The following is a 7,045-nucleotide window of genomic DNA, read 5'->3' as shown; positions in this document are numbered from 1 at the left end:
AGGTGCTGAATCAACCTGCTATGAGAAAGTTGCATGGTACAAGTCATAAGCTAACCTCATATATTACTATATCACTAAGCCCTTGAACTTGATATCATTATGGATTTCTACATCATTACCATTAAACTTTGACCTAATTAAAAAGCTGCTTTTGACTGGGTGATCATAAAGGCTGTAATGAGTTTAGTTGATATCTTCATACAAAGGAAATGAGTAGTCAAGATGAAATTTATCCCTCACATTAAATGAGAGTCTATTAGGCCCCTCAATACGTAAAACTGAGAAAAGGAAAAATGTATGGCCATATTGTAATGGAAAATGTTTTTCATTGTTACAGTCAGTCCACTCAGAGATCAAGAACAGTATTGATCAGGTAAGGAATGATATTCCATATCTCATACTTGACCCGAAATATCACGTGACAAAAGGGATTGTCAAAACGGTTGCATGATGGTTACATTGAATCATCGATCCCTATATGACTTGGGTAGTTGTTATAATATCTCGAAATTTTAAAACTCAAATTTATAAAAATAAAATAAAATATCTATAATTAAATAAAAATTTAGAATAATTTGATAGAGGTCCAGAGTTTAAATTTTACTAAGCAAAAGTTTGGTTTTATTTAATTTTTAACTATGGGAAAAATTATCAAAGTTAACCCGGGCTTTTGTGCAATAATAAAAAATGTTGGGCCCTTTCTTGTAATTTTCCCTAAACTTTTTGACCAGCATTTCAAGAGGCAAACTGGACGCAGAAAACACAGAAAGTAAAGAAGAACAAAATGCACGAGAGAGAGAGAGAGAGAGAAGAGAGGAGAAAGGGAGGGAGTTAGGCTTGAATTTAGAAGTCTTTGCGACCGTTGCGAGCTCGACTACACGATAGGTAAACTCCCTACTTCAATCCTCTTCCCTTTCTCTTGATTTTCTTCAATTTTGGAAGAGGAAAATTTTTAGATTTTGATCCCAAAGGCTTTATTCTTGTAAGCTTTTGTTTCTTTGGATCCTAGGGAGCATGTTTTGAGTTTCTATATAGTAATCTAATTTTGAGTGGATAATTGGATAAAAAGAGGTGTTTTGGGCACAAAATAAATCCTAAGAAATTGGGTTTTTGCTCTTCAATGGTTTAAGCTTATTGATTTAGTTATAATTTTGCTATTTGAGCCCAATAAGATTTAAATTAAGGTTTGGTTTTCATTATAAGGGCTAATGGTGAAAGTTGGTGACACTAAGTAAAGGTTTTTAATTGATTAAAAATTTATATAAATTGAAAATTTAGCCTAGTGATGGCTAATAAATGGTTTTGGTGGTTAAGTGATACTATGTGAATGGTTGGTTAAATATATGGACCATTGGGATGGATTATGGCTCATAGATCCAAGTTGTGTGGTATGAGTTATAGTCTTCATTAATGCTATTTGACATGATAAGTGATGTGGATCACTTATATATTGTAGGGATTGTTGGTGGAATTTGTTCGGAAGTTAAGGAATAAGCCAAGTTCTATTTTGTACAAAAGGAACCCTTTTGGTACCAAAGGGTTGAGGTAACAGGGAAAATTTATATTTTTTATTACTTTGTTTTAGCTATTTTTGAATAAATATTACTAGCTATCGTGCATTACATGTTTTAAAAGATTAAATGTGCTTCATAAGGGGTTATGGGGTACTAATTTGATTATAGTGCAAATGTATTTTCTAATTGTTTAACAACAATGTTTTTATGGAAACGAGATTTGTTTACATGTATTTTAATCATAAGGAATAAAAGTTGCATTTAAGGAAGTGTAACTAAGTAAGGTACCTTAGATAGGCTAAGGAACCGTTTAAAGGAAATTTATAAATGTTATACTACCATAGAGTGTTGAAGTGGTCAATACTCAGGAAAGGTAGACACGAATAAAAGGCATGATTTCGATGGGAGTTCACCAATGAGAAGGTGTGTACTTTTGATATTCTATGGCATACTGCCAGTACTCAGTGTTGTCTTACGTATTATGGGCTCAGTACACTAAAGTGGTTAGTGTATTGAGTGTTCAAAACCTCTCAGTGGGGGAGGGAATCCAACATATGAAGTGTGAGGTTGAGTGCCTAGGCCAAGGTAGCCCTCACATGGAGAGTAAGTCAGGCTGGCTCTGGGAGGGAGTTAGCTTTGACTGCTCAGAATTCACGTCAAAGGGGCATAAGCGGTTCGGTGGATTAGATCATGCCTTAGATTATGTTTTGTGCCTCTAGAGGTACAAGTAGGTATAAGGTTTACTTATGAGTTAAAGAGTGTCAAGGGGCATTCTGTTGGTCATGAAAGGCTATACAAGCCTAGGTCATGCATTCATACATTTTAAATGGCTAAATTATATACTATGTTGAATTTATTATTCGCTTATTTGATTATGGCTTGCTTTGTAATAATCAATGTAGATTTCTCTGTTACTGAGACTGTGGTTGTCTCACCCCTTTCTTTTCAATATTCTAGGTCCAGGCGAAGGATCCAGTGGTAGACGAGGAAAGGAGCAAAGCTAGGGGTTTGCTTGTGATTTGTAAAGAACTACAACCCCTTTCTTTTGAGCAAATATATTGTAATGTATTTAGGATTAGGGTGCCAGTAGGATATGATTATGTATGTGTGTGTGAATATGTGTGGATTGTGTGTTTATGTATGAATTTTTGTCTGTTTGCAGACTTGTGGCTAGGAAACTTGGTTATGGTGTGTGGTTTTGATGGATTTACTTAGTAGACCAAGTTTCTATTTATAAGCAAATATTTATTTTGATATATATGTGATTTTATAAGCAAATGCAAAGTTGTTGCATTGCAAATGATGTGCTATGGGCAAACATACACCTTGGATAGAGAGAGTGGGTGCGTGGGCCCCACAAGGAGCTCTGACCCAAGTGAAAATATTTAGCATATGAATTTATATAAATACATGGTATTTAGATTGATTTGTGACCACTCTTGTATGATTTGTACATTTTGGGAGTTTAGGGTCCACTTTGGGAAATGGCACCCGGGTGGTCAAATTTTAATGTATAGGAGTTTTCCATCATTTGAATGTTCTATCAGGTGTTTTTTAGTCTTATTTGATGTGTCCAAAGTGTTTTCACAAGTTTGTGACCATTAAGATGAGATTTGGACAATTTTGAAAATGGTTTTTACCAAAAAGCTGCACTTTTGCATCCGGGTGTCCAAATCTTAATCCGACCGTTAGATTTCTCTAAAATTTGGGTCACAAGTAAAACCTTTTATAAGCTTCATGTGGGATTTGGAATCATGTCGATCGGATATTGGATGGAGAAATGGCGCACTCTAGAACTTGGTCTAGAGGTGCTGTCATGACAGCATTTCATTGCTGTCATGACAGCTACAGTAGTTATATTGTAACCTGTACAAAATTTAATCCGTCCGTTAGATCTTTTCAAAATTTGGTATGCTAATAGTATTCTTAAAAAGTGACATGTGAGCTTTGGAATCACTCCGATCGGAGGTCGGATGATGAAATGGTGCACTCCAGAAATTGGTTTGGAAGTGCTGTCATGTGACAGCAAAATTGACCAAATTTGTAACATGTCTAATTTTTAATCCGACCATTAGATCTTTTTAAAATTTGGTACACTTATAGTACCCTTTGAATGTGACTTGTGAGCTTTAAAATTTCTTCAATCAAACATCGAAAGACAGAACGGTGCCTCCTTGAAGTTGACTCGGGAGGGCTGTCATGACGACAGCATTATTTTTACCCTTCTTTTGCCTAACTTACTTCTGTGTTATAGGTAGAACTAATAAATTTTTTTTAAAGCTTTAAATGTTTACTTTGCAATTGTGTATTTGTTTAGTGATTTAATGGTTTGTTTCCTAAGTTGGTTTTAGGATTAATTCCTTAACCACACTTAGTTTATTTGAATTGTGTGATTTTTGGATAACACTCGGGGCAAGTGTTACAGTTGTAATGTCTTGCTAGAGACTACTTGTGACTTATGGGCTAATAGCATAATTAGCCCACTGCCACTTCATATAGGCCTGCAGGATCACACATAAGAATAGCCCAACTTAAGCTATAATGTCCAAGTTCATTGAATCTAAAACATGTCTAGATATTCTAGATTCAATGAATGTAATATAGGGTGAATGGATTGTGTGTGTGTGTGTGTGTGAATATTTATTTGATAAATATTTATATATATTTATATGAAATATAAAATTTAAAATATATATACATATATATATATATATATTCGTGTATATATATAATATAATATGTATATGTGATATATTATATTATATTATATTACATTGTGTTAGTTTTAAATTTAATTTTATATGATAGATTAAATTTAATAACTAACATGATATGAAAGAATACTATATCAGTTTTATAGTTTAAATTTATTTTAATAAATTCAAATTAGACATGATATTATAGATTTTATTTATGAGATAAATTTAATCTAAATTTTGATTGGCTCTTTAAGAGAAATGCAAAAATGCTAATGTAGAATCTTGAATTTTTAATCTTGTATTAATGACTGATTAAGAATGGATTAGTGATTTAATATGGGAATAGGATTTTGAGTAGTGAAGTGTTATTTTAACCCATTGGCATATTATATGAACAAATACGAGCGGAAGAGCAAAATCTTAAAGCAGACGTGTATGCCATATGCCACGGTAGGGGATAGATGCACTGTGGTGCATGATGCAAAACTTTAATTGATAAGACGTGTCCAGCTCATAAAAAATATAAGGGAGAATCTGGGAGAAGAGCTCAGACATGGAGAAGAGTAGAAGATCTGCTAAGGCAAGCATAAACAAGAGCAAAGATGGTGTTTTCGATTTATTACTCATTGGGTAAGTCGCGTATTGCCTTAATCTCCAAATCTACCCTATTTTCACTTAGTTTGAACTAGTGAGAAATTGAATTTAGAAGTTTTAAGGAGTTGGTTTCTTACCCTATACTAATAGAAAGGTTCTTTGAAACTAAATAGTGCTTTGTGACTAATTGGAGTCGAAATGACAAAGCTTTAGAGTTGTAGGTAAGAATTGCCCTAATTTAAAGAGAGAGTAGTGAGATAAAATCTTTAAAAAATGTTAAAGCTTGAAATGAGGGATAATCAGTAGTAATATGCATAGTCGAGTATGAAATGTAGATTTAATAGCAATTAAATGTGTTGTTGTGACAATTGGCACTTTTATCAATAGTGAAATTGACTTGGGTTGTCAATTTTGTGTAGATTCTAGTACATGATACACAAATTACGAGAAAGAAGCTTGAATGGGGTTCTTGAAACACGAGTAAACCTTTTTAGCAAATAGAAAGGTTAAGGTAACCATATAGTTTATTATAGTTATTAACTATTATAACTATGTAGAAGTAAATACTAAATGATAAATTGTGAATTTATGAGTTTTATGCATAATTGTTATTGAAAAGGTTTTAGCATGAACTTTGAATTGTGAAATGAATTTGAAAATTTATTAATTTTAATGGATATATATATATATGATATGGAAGTATATATGTTATGAAAATGTGGATAAGTAGTGAAAATTGTGAAAGAGCATGATCATAGGGGGTAGGAGTTAACCCAGGATATGTGGGATGTGTATGTGTGGAGATATGTTAGTGAAAAATCTATATGGTTGGGCTAACACCATAAGACATCTGGTACAGCATTATATAGGCAGTTACCATAGGTAATCTAGTATAGCATATTATAAGACTGTTACCATGGGACATTCGGGCAGTTTGGCAACTCCCTAGTGCTCGTTAGGGTGTGGTTAGGAGTCAATGATGCCTGTATCACAAATGTGTAAAGAGGGAAACTATAGTTCGTAGGTGGGTTAGGTTACCTTTAACTGAGTTTTTTTACCATTGAAAGTGTGCTCGAATCAACAAATGGTTGATCCAAGAGAGCCTATGGTTTCATATCCGGGAGCATTGGAGGTTCGATGGTTAGATGATCATGCTAGTGTGTATTTGTGTGGAATTGCTTTGAAAAGATGAATTATTCCATATTTTGATATATACATGATATTACCTTAGTTTTCATTACTTTAACATGATTATTTGTAGTAATAGGCATTAAATAAACTATATTTGGTTACTGAGATTGTAACACACCAAATTTTTTTTTTAAATAATTTAACTCAACCATAGTTGGGTTACAGCCACCCATCACATTTTTATATCAATAATTTTAATATAAAATATTTTATAATTGACTTCAACTCATACACTATAACATTTCAGATAAATTTTTACCTCCCACATGCCATTAGGCTAAATCACATTTGTCCATCCTTATACTCCCAACAAGTAAACTAAATCACATTTGTCCATCCTTATACTCCCAACAAGTAAAATAAGCAATTTAGTCATTTTTCAACATAAACCAGTTATTTGGCCTTATAATCATGCCATTTTAACCAATCCAAAGTAAACCAAATATTAAAATTACAGTCATCCAAATTGTACCAAAAATAGAAATAGTTTGAAAAGCATGATTACATTTATATATTCATATAATTGACAATAAACAAAAAGCCCTAATATTGGCAATATAACACATTATAAATCATAAATTAAATACCCAAAAGAGACAGTAGATTTATACCACTAAGCCTCTGGGACTCCTCCACGTGTCACTCGTGGCTCTTCTCCTGAAAATTGTTAACCACATAATGAGACTCAAAAGTCCCAGTAACCAAAGCCAATTTATGATAGTGTATACAAACAGTTAAGTGTGTGCTTACTAAGTGAGAATTAAAAATAATATAATTCCAACAAATATAAGAAATATTACAATATACAAAAACAACCATCCTTATATCCCTCCATTAACCTTGAGCCGTAGCCCTCACTCGGTGCTAAATTACCCGGCCAAAGGTAGATTAGCCCGAGCCCTTACAAGCCACCTATTGAGCTCCAATAGGAGCGTACCACGTGGCACATAAATACAACAATAATAGCAAGTCTCCCAACACCTCCCACAATAATTAAACAAATTCATAATAATATTGCACAATTATACAATATTACAAAAATTTATA

Source organism: Prosopis cineraria, unplaced genomic scaffold, assembly GCF_029017545.1.
Source record: "Prosopis cineraria cultivar Desert tree isolate PC_DT_omini unplaced genomic scaffold, ASM2901754v1 PC14, whole genome shotgun sequence".
NCBI lineage: Eukaryota > Viridiplantae > Streptophyta > Magnoliopsida > Fabales > Fabaceae > Prosopis > Prosopis cineraria.
This window is presented reverse-complemented; position numbering follows the sequence as displayed.